The sequence below is a fragment of the Asparagus officinalis genome, chromosome 8 (genome assembly GCF_001876935.1).
Source record: "Asparagus officinalis chromosome 8, Aspof.V1, whole genome shotgun sequence".
Classification (NCBI taxonomy): Eukaryota; Viridiplantae; Streptophyta; class Magnoliopsida; order Asparagales; family Asparagaceae; genus Asparagus; species Asparagus officinalis.
This window is the reverse complement of record NC_033801.1, coordinates 54,721,002-54,732,252: the sequence shown is the minus strand read 5'-3', so window position 1 is coordinate 54,732,252 and position 11,251 is coordinate 54,721,002. Positions and strand designations below refer to the sequence as shown.

The window sequence follows — 11,251 nt, the reverse complement described above, 5'->3', positions numbered from 1 at the left end:
GATGGGTATACAACATATTCTAGGAATCTAGAAGAAAAATTAGGGAAAAGAGTCGTGTTAAAGGAGCATCTTAGGAATTTTTTTAATTTCAGAAAGAAGCAATAAATCCAATAATTAATCTTTGAGAAGAAACAAATGGTAAGTTTTATTGACCTCCAATTCCTGTCCTACCTGTGAAATCAACTGGTTCATCAAACCAAGCAGTCATCTTGAATAGTTATGGGTATAGACATTGGACCATTCTATTAAATCACACTTCTCAACTGTCGTAATATGCTCTTTAAGAACAATGCAACAAGAGAAAAATGGAAGGATTGACATCTCAGACATTAGATGAGAAGCTCTGCAGAAAACAAGCCAGACGTAAACCAAGTCAAGTTTGCATAATGACACGCGTAAGGACATTTACAACAAGATTATTCTACAGAATTGGGACCTTACATAAGAACACGAAAGTCTTATCCTTTGTATACAAGCAACCTCGACAAAAGTATGTGTCAGTGTGATGTGCATTATAACTGAATGTTTTATTGTAACAAACATTTATATCGTAATTTCATAAATAAACTTACAGTTTCCTGTTGCAATGTAGCCAAATTCCCCAGACTAACAATTCCACGTTACAGGTGAAAGTTGCATATACTGTAAAAATCAAAAGAACCCTAAAGTCTTCAATACGCAACACCTTACCTTGCCATTAACATCGCAAAACTTTAACCTTTCTGTGAAAATCGAATCCCCGTTACTAACTTTAAACTGGTGCGAACCAATCTATAATAAGCACAAACAATATAGTCCCAAAGACAAAACCTTGTAAAGTTTTAAAACCAAAAGAAAGTCAAAAGTCACAGACCTGGACAACAGCAAAAACAGGCTCCCAAGGTTCAAACGGCCGCTCTGAAGGATCAAGCGGCCAAATCAATTTGTACCTGATATCAGCAGCCTCGTTCGCTTTCTCCTCCTCAGATTTCCCACTCGCTCGAAATGTCTTCACCGATCCATTGCAGCTCTCATCGCCTTCATCATCATCATCTTCTTCTTCTTCTTCTTCTTCGTATTCTCCTTCTTCTTCCTCTTCGTCGTCTTCATCATCGTCTCCCAATGGATCCGAAGGTCGAGAAGCGAAATGGCGATTTCGAGGAGGATCCATGGATTGATGTTGATAAAGTGGGAGGATGGAGTTGGAGTGAGGGTTTTTGAGGTGTTAGAGGTGAAGAGATCGAAGAGTTAGGGTTTGAGATTTGATGAGAGAAGGAGGAGGAGATGAGGAGAGGAGAGATCGGAAATTGCGGGTTAGGGTTAGGGTTAGGCGTCGCTGCGACGCCATTGGTGGTGGCGATCAGAGGGGGGAAATGGAAGCGAGGGTTTTGGAGAGGTTTGGACACAACTAAAAATGGGAGATGGGGCTCGGTGCTTAATGGGCCAAGATATGTGGATCGGGCTTAAATTAATCTATGGGCTATAATAAGAATGAAACCCATCATCAGGTGTCAAACTTACTATCATCAGTGTTATGCTATTTTTATGTTGTTACTTTATTTATCTAGTATATAAAATCCACTTTCAGATCATTTATATGTAGCTATCAAAACATAATTGAAAATATAATATAATATTAATAACTGTAAAATATAAAATGATATTGTCGTATCATCTTTACATATCTACTTTCAATAATAATTTAATTTTGTAAGTAAACAATGTATCTCACTTAATACATTTTTCCACTTGCAAAAAAATGTGACTTTCATACTTTCAATTCACTTGTACATTCTAGAGTGAGGAGTTCATAGTCTAGGATCGCACCGTAAAACAAACCTAAATAAATAAATTTTTTGTAGCGGTGTTATTTCACTTTATTTCTTTACTTTTTCTCTTGATGATTTGATCGGTAGAAAGGGGAAATTTTTTGTTAGGAAGAATAGTATGCACAGAATCACTATATAGAGTCATTTGTCTGTGCTTGAAACCTTAGATGATCGTCTAGATATTCAATACACCATATCACCATATTTCATTCAACTAATTAATATAATCCAATTCGTACCTCTAATTTGACGTGACATATACTTATAATGAGCGGTTCAGTACACTTGATATACATAGTACGTAGTCTACTCAGACAAAGAATAATAAAATCACTAAAATCCAACTCAAAGCAGCTAATAGCACCACCACGATATTCTATTTTTTGTCCTATTTGCACATATCAACCCCATACACCCACTTATAGCAACACTTTCCACTTTAACCTTTTATTTTCTGTCCTATTAGCAAAGATCGTTTTAGCTCCTTTTCATGCTTAACACCTTCACAATATACCTTACTGCCAAGTCAACCAGCTACTACCTCAAAAGCTCTCAAATGAGAAAACATCCCGACAAATTATTTCACAAAATATGGGAAGAAATACTTATGTTCCTTATAAGTATAACACCACTAACAAATGGAAAATGGAACGAGGCACCCTAAAAACTGAAACCATTCTTTTCTGTAGAGATTTGAGCACAAACATAGTTCGATCCTAATCTTCAAAATTTGCAGGGCATTTCATTAACTAAAGCACTCAAGACATCCATCAATAACAAGTAGGTAGGCCGCTTACCAAGTGCATCTCTTATATAAGCAATACATCAATAACTACAACATCAAAACTTTCAGAGAACGGGTTTTCATTTGGGCGTTCATTCCCTTTCTTTCACTTTCCTCGGGCCAATTTCACCTTCATGTCTCTGCTTCAGTATTGTTATGTGGTTCACTTCACCGTAAAAGCAACCTTTTCTAGATTGGCTTTCAGGAAGAAGTTCAAATCACGGCAAATCAAATTCTAGAACAAGCAAATCTAGATCGGAAAAGAAAGATTTTAAGTGCTACAATTGTGGCAAGAAGGGTCATTTCAAAGCGTGATGCTATGATTCAAAGCGTCAACGGTCCGATTGAAGATCGTTGGTAAGGGAGACATCCGATTAAAATTGAAGAAAAATACCGACACACCGGAGTCTGCCAACGTGACCGAGGAAGGAGGTGATGCTATGATTCAAAGCGTCAACGGTCCGATTGAATCATGGATTTTTAATTTAGGAGCATCCTACCATGCCAACCCTTGCCGGGAAATCATGGAGAACTATGTCAGCGGTGATTTTAAAAAGGTACATCTAGCAGATGATGAAACCTTGAAGATCGTTGGTAAGGGAGACATCCGATTAAATTTGCCAAATCAGACCACATGGAAGCTGCAAGGAGTGAGACATATTCCTGGCCTTAAATGAAATTTGTTCTCCGTAGGACAGCTTGATGGAGAGGGTTACTGTATAACTTTCTAAGGTCATGAATGGAAGATTACGAAAGGAGCACTCGTCATTGCTCCAGGTAAGAAAAGTGGTACTCTCTATGTAACCTCTAACCTAGAGAATATTATTGCAGTAACAGATGCAGATGAAAAAGAGAACCTATGGCACTAAAGGCTTGGCCATATGAGCGAGAAATGAATGAAGACACTTCTGTCAAAAGGGAAGCTGTCGGATCTGAAGAATGTGAATGTTGGCCTATGCGAGGATTGCATCTTTGGCAAACAGAAGAAAGTCAGTTTTGCAAAGATTGGCAAGACACCCAAGGCAGAAAAGTTAGAGTTGGTTCATACAGACGTATGGGGGCCATCTCCAGTTTCATCTCTTGCAGGTTCACTGTACTATGTCACCTTCATTGATGATTCTACAAGGAATGTATGGGTCTATTTTCTGAAGAAGAAATCAGAAGTCTTTGATACCTTCAGAAAATGGAAGGCCATGGTGGAAAATGAAACTGGTTTGAAGATAAAGCGGTTAAGGTCAGACAATAGAGGAGAGTACAAAGACAGTAGATTCAAAGAATTTTGTGCAAACAACGGGATCAAGATGGAGAAAACTGTTCCCATGACAGCGCAACAGAATGGTGTAGCAGAACGCGTGAATAGAACTTTGAATGAACATGCCAGAAGCATGAGGATACATACCGGCTTGCCCAAGTTCCTATGGGCTGAAGCTATCAATACCGCAGCCTGCCTAATCAACCGCGGTCCCTCAGTTCCCTTGGATGGTGGAATACCGGATGAAGCGTGGAGCAGAAAAGACAGTTCCCTTGGATGGTGGAATACCGGATGAAGCGTGGAGCAGAAAAGAGGTAAACCTTTCGTATTTAAGAATTTTTGGTTGTATCTCTTATGTACACATAGATTCTGCTGAAAGAAGTAAACTTGATGCCAAATCTAACAAATGTGTTTTTGTTGGTTATAGTGGTGATGAGTTCGGTTACCGGTTTTGGGATTATAAAAATCGGAAGATCATCAGAAGCAGAGATGTCATATTCAATGAGAATGTGATGTACAAAGACAGATCAATTGCAGAATTAAGTAGCTCCAATACAAAAGTTGTAACAAAGGAATTTGTTGAATTTGAGGAGATTTCTGAAAATGATGTTCAGACTAGTCCTGAAGTAGTTCCCCAACAGTAATCTATCAGCAAAAACAAAGATGATGAACTGAAAAACCAATTAATTAGGCTATTAATTTGTGGAGAAGTTTGGCACTTGTAACATAATGAATATTAAGTGTAAATGCAAATTGAAACTTCCACACAAATATGTTTAACAATATTATGTGGAACAAAGTGATTGCAGGACGGTAACATCTCTTAGCAATTTTAAAGAGAGTAAACAACATGAGAAAATTCCATCCATAAGTGGGTTTCAACCTAGATTTGGCTACATGACGGCGTACTTTAAGATAGGTCAAGCTGCCAAATAATTGGGAATGAAAAAAGGACAGAATTAAGAGAGAAGACGATTACACAATACAATCTAGAAGAGGAAGTAGGAAAAAAGTTATACTTGAAATTCGTCACTAATATCAGCTTAGGCATTTTTTAGTTTCACAAAACGAATTTAGGTGGGAATTTTGAGATAAGATAGGTATACAACATATTCTAGGAATCTAGAAGAAAAATTAGGGAAAAGAGTCGTGTTAAAGGAGCATCTTGGGAATTTTTTTATTTTCAGAAAGAAGCAATAAATCCAATAATTAATCTTTGAGAAGAAACAGATGGTAAGTAGTATTGACCTCCAATTCCTGCCCTACCTATGCAATCAATTGTTCATCAAACCAAGCAGTCATCTTGAACAGTTATGGGTATAGACATTGGACCATTCTAATAAATCACACTTCTCAACTATCGTAATAAGCTCTTTAAGAACAATGCAACAAGAGAAAAATGGAAGGATTGACATCTTAGACATTAGATGAGAAGCTCTGCAGTAAACAAGCTGAACGTAAACCAAGTCAAGTTTGCATAATGACACGCGCAAGGGCATTTACAACAAGATTATTCTACTGAATTGGGACCTTGCATAAGAACACGAAAGTCTTATCCTTTGTATACAAGCAACCTCGACAAAAGTATGTGTCAGCGTGATATGCACTAAACTGAATGTTTTACAGTAACAAACATTTATATCGTAATTTCATAACTAAACTTACAGTTTCATGTTACAATGTAGCCAAATTCCCCAGACTAACAATTCTACGTTACAGGTGAAAGTTGTATATACTGTAAAAATCAAAAGAACCCTAAAGTCTTCAATACGCAACACCTTACCATGTCATTAACATCGCAAAACTTCAACCTTTCAGCGAAAATCGAATCCCCGTTACTAACTTTAAATTGGTGCGAACCAATCTACAATAAACACAAACAATACAGTCCCAAAGACAAAACCTTATAAAGTTTTAAAACCAAAAGAAAATCAAAATTCACAGACCTGGACAACAGCAAAAACAGGCTCCCAAGGTTTAAATGGCCGCTCTGAAGGATCAAGCGGCCCAATCACTTGTACCCGATATCAGCAGCCTCGTTCGCTTTCTCCTCCTCAGATTTCCCACTTGCTCGAAATGTTTTCACCGATACATTGCAGCTCTCATCGCCTTCATCATCATCATTTTCTTCTTCTTCTTCTTCGTATTCTCCTTCTTCTTCCTCTTCGTCATCTTCATCATCGTCTCCCAATGGATCCGAAGGTCAAGAAGAGAAATAGCAACTTCAAGGAGGATCGATGGATTGATGTTGATAAAGTGGGAGGATGGAGTTGGAGTGAGGGTTTTTGAGGGTTGAGAGGTGAAGAGATCGAAGAGTTAGGGTTTGAGATTTGATGAGAGAAGGAGGAGGAGATGAGGAGAGGAGAGATCAGAAATGGCGGGTTAGGGTTAGGGTTAGACGTCGATGCGACGCCATTGGGAGCGGCGATCAGAGGGGGGCAATGGAAGCGAGGGTTTTGGATAGGTTTGGACACAACTAAGAATGGGAGATGGTGCTCGGTGCTTAATGGGCCAGGATATGTGGATTGGGCTTAAATTATTCTAAGGGCTATAATAAGAATGAAACCCATATCAGGTGTCAAACTTACTGTCATTAGTGTTATGCTATTTTTATGTTGTTACTTTAATTATCTAGTATATAAAATCCACTTTCAGATCATTTATATGTAGCTATCAAAAGATAATTAAAAATATAATATAATATTAATAACTATAAAATATAAAATGATATTGCCGTATCATCTTTACATATCTACTTTCAATCATAATTTAATTTTGTAAGTAAAAAATGTATTTCACTTAATACATTTTTCCACTTGCAAAAAAAATGTGACTTTCATACTTTCAATTCATTTGTACATTCTAGAGTGAGGAGTTCATAGTCTAGGATCGCACAGTAAAAAAAAACCTAAATAAATAATTTTTTTGTAGCGGTGTTATTTCACTTTATTTCTTTACTTTTTCTCTTGGTGATTTGGTCGGTAGAAAGGGGAAATTTTTTGTTAGGAAGAAGAGTATGCACGGAATCACTATACGGAGTCATTTGTCTGTGCTTGAAATCTTAGATGATCGTCTAGATATTCAATACACCGTATGACCATATTTCATTCAACTAATTAAGATAATCCAATTCGTACCTCTAATTTGACGTGACATATACATAGTATGTAGTCTGCTCGATATACATAGTATGTAGTCTGCTCAGACAAAGAATAATAAAATCACTAAAATCCCACTCAAAGCAGCTAATAGCACCACCTCGATATTCTATTTTCTGTCCTATTTGCACATATCAACCCCATACACCCACTTATAGCAACGCTTTCCGCTTTAACCTTTTATTTTCTGTCCTATTAGCAAAGATCGTTTTTAGCTCCTTTTCATGCTTAACACCTTCACAATATACCTCACTGCCAAGTCAACCAGCTACTACCTCAAAAGCTCTCAAATGAGAAAACATCCCGACAAATTATTTCACAAAATGTGGGAAGAAATACTTATGTTCCTTATAAGTATAACATCACTAACAAACGGAAAATGGAACGAGGCACCCTGAAAACTGAAACCATTCTTTTCTGTAGAGATTTGAGCACAAACATAGTTCGATCTTAATCTTCAAAATTTTCAGGGCATTTCAATAACTAAAGCACTCAAGACATCCATCAATAACAAGTAGGTAGGCCGCTTACCAAGTGCATCTCATATATAAGCAATACATCAATAACTACAACATCAAAACTTTCAGAGTAAGGGTTTTCATTTGGGCGTTCATTCCCTTTCTTTCACTTTCCTCAGGCCAATTTCACCTTCATGTCTCTGCTTCAGTATTGTTGTGTGGTTCACTTCACCGTAAAAGTAACCTTTTCTAGATTGGCTTTCAGGAAGAAGTTCAAATCACGGCAAATCAAATTCTAGAACAAGCAAATCTAGATCGGAAAAGAAAGATTTTAAGTGCTACAATTGTGGCAAGAAGGGTCATTTCAAGAGGGAGTGTCGGGCATCGAAGAAAAATACCGACGTACAGGAGTCTGCCAACGTGACCGAGGAAGGAGGTGATGCTATGATTCTAAGCGTCAATGGTTCGATTGAATCATAGATTCTTAATTTAGGAGCATCCTACCATGCCACCCCTTGCCGGGAAATCATGGAGAACAACGTCAGCGGTGATTTTAAAAAGGTACATCTAGCAGATGATGAAACCTTAAAGATCGTTGGTAAGGAAGACATCCAATTAAAATTGCCAAATCAGACCATATGGAAGCTGCAAGGAGTGAGACATATTCCTGACCTTAAAAGAAATTTGATCTCCGTACGACAGCTTGATGGAGAGGGCTACTGTATAACTTTCTCAGGTCATGAATGGAAGATTACCAAAGGAGCACTCATCATTGCTCGAGGTAAGAAAAGTGGTACTCTCTATGTAACCTCTAACCTAGAGAATATTATTGCAGTAACAGATGCAGATGAAAAATCAAACCTAAGGCACTAAAGGCTTGGCCATATGAGCGAGAAATGGATGAAGACACTTCTGTCAAAAGGGAAGCTGCCGGATCTGAAGAGTGTGGATGTTGGCCTATGCGAGGATTGCATCTTTGGCAAACAGAAGAAAGTCAGTGTTGCAAAGATTGGCAAGATACCCAAGGCAGAAAAGTTAGAGTTGGTTCATACCGACGTATGAGGGCCATCTCCAGTTTCATCTCTTGCAGGTTCACTGACCTATGTCACCTTCATTCATGATTCTACAAGGAATGTGTGGGTCTATTTTCTGAAGAAGAAATCAGAAGTCTTTGATACCTTCAGAAAATGGAAGGCCATGGTGGAAAATGAAACTGGTTTGAAGATAAAGCGGTTAAGGTCAGACAATGGAGGAGAGTACAAAGACAATAGATTCAAAGAATTTTGGTTTGAAGATAAAGCGGTTAAGGTCAGACAATGGAGGAGAGTACAAAGACAATAGATTCAAAGAATTTTACGCAAACAACGGGATCAAGATGGAGAAAACTGCTCCATGACACTGCAGCAGAATGGTATAGTGGAACGCATGAATAGAACTTTGAATGAACGTGCCAGAAGCATGAGGATACATGCCGGATTGCCCAAGTTCGTATGGGCTGAAGCTATCAATACCGCAACCTACCTATTCAACTGCGGTCCCTCAGTTCCCTTGGATGGTGGAATACCAGATGAAACGTGGAGCAGAAAAGAGGTAAACCTTTCGCATTTAAGAATTTTTGGTTGTATCTCTTATGTACACATAGATTCTGCTGAAAGAAGTAAACTTGATACCAAATCTAAAAAATGTGTTTTTGTTGGTTATGATGGTGATGAGTTCGGCTATCGGTTTTAGGATTATAAAAATTCGAAGATCATCAGAAGCAGAAATGTCATATTGAATGAGAATGTGATGTGCAAAGACAGATCAATTGCAGAATCAAGTAGCTCCAATACAAAAGTTGAAACAAAGGAATTTGTTGTATTTGAGGAGATTTCTGAAAATGATGTTCAGACTAGTCCTGAAGTAGTTCCCCAACTAGAATCTATCAGCAAAAACAAAGATGAAGAACTGAAAACCCAATTAATTAGGCTATTAATTTGTAGAGAAGGTTGACACTTGCAACATAATGAATATTAAGTGCAAATGCAAATTGAAACTTCCACACAAATATGTTTAACAATATTATGTGGAACAAAACGATTGCAGGCCGGTAACATCTCTTGGCAATTTTAAAGAGAGTAAACAACATGAGAAAATTCCATCCATAAGTGGGTTTCAACCCAGATTTGGCTACATGATGACGTACTTTAAGATAAGTCAAACTGCCAAATAATTGGAAATGGAAAAAGGACAGAATTATGAGATAAGACGGTTACACAATACATTCTAGAAGAGAAAGTAGGAAAAAAGTTATACTTGAAATTTGTCACTGATATCAGCTTAGGCATCTTTTGGTTTCACAAAACGAATTTAGGTGGGAAGTTTGAGATAAGATGCGTATACAACATATTCTAGGAATCTAGAAGAAAAGATAGGGAAAAGAGTCGTGTTAAAGGAGCATCTTGGGAATTTTTTTAATTTCAGAAAGAAGCAATAAATCCAATAATTAATCTTTGAGAAGAAACAGATAGTAAGTAGTATTAACCTCTAATTCCTTCCCTACCTGTGCAATCAACTGGTTCATCAAACCAAGCAGTCATCTTGAACAGTTATGGGTATAGACATTGGACCATTCTAATAAATCACACTTCTCAACTATCGTAATAAGCTCTTTAAGAACAATGCAACAAGAGAAAAATGGAAGGATTGACATCTCAGACATTAGATGAGAAGCTCTGCAGCAAACAAGCTGAACGCAAACCAACTCAAGTTTGCATAATGACACGCGTAAGGACATTTACAACAAGATTATTCTACTGAATTGGGACCTTGCATAAGAACACGAAAGTCTTATCCTTTGTATACAAGCAACCTCGACAAAAGTATGTGTCAGCGTGATATGCACTATAACCGAATGTTTTACAGTAACAAATATTTATATCGTAATTTCATAACTAAACTTACAGTTTCCTGTTGCAATGTAGCCAAATTCCCAAGAGTAACAATTCCACGTTACAGGTGAAAGTTACGTATACTGTAAAAATCAAAAGAACCCTAAAGTGTTCAATACGCAACACCTTACCTTGTCATTAACATCGCAAAACTTCAACCTTTCATTGAAAATCAAATCCCCATTACTAACTTTAAACTGGTGCGAACCAATCTACAATAAACACAAACAATACAGTCCCAAAGACAAAACCTTGTAAAGTTTTAAAACCAAAAGAATGTCAAAAGTCACAGACCTGGACAACAGCAAAAACAGGCTCCCAATGTTTAAACGGCCGCTCTGAAGGATCAAGCGGCCCAATCAATTTGTACCCAATATCAGCAGCCTCGTTTGTTTTCTCCTCCTCAGATTTCCCACTCGCTCGAAATGTCTTCACCGATCCATTGCAGCTCTCATCGCCTTCATCATCATCATCATCATCTTCTTCTTCTTCTTCGTATTCTCCTTCTTCTTCCTCTTTGTCGTTTTCATCATCATCTCCCAATGGATCCGAAGGTCGAGAAGAGAAATGGTGACTTCGAGGAGGATCGATTGATTGATGTTGATAAAGTGGGAGGATGGAGTTGGAGTGAGGGTTTTTGAGGATTAAGAGGTGAAGAGATCGAAGAGTTAGGGTTTGAGATTTGATGAGAGAATGAGGAGGAGATGAGGAGAGGAGAGATCAGAAATGGTGGGCTAGGGTTAGGATTAGGCATCGCTGCGACGCCATTGGGGCCGGCGATCAGAGGGGGGACTGGAAGCGAGGGTTTTGGAGAGGTTTGGACACAACTGAGAATGGTAGATAGGGCTCGGTGCTTAATGG

General features: G+C 38.0%; 1 long non-coding RNA gene across 1 annotated transcript; it reads left to right on the top strand.

Moving 5' to 3' along the window:
- LOC109851196 lies at positions 1,048-6,193 on the top strand. The gene is made up of 2 exons (XR_002249710.1): positions 1,048-1,201; positions 6,074-6,193. It is a non-coding gene; the product is annotated as an uncharacterized LOC109851196 (long non-coding RNA).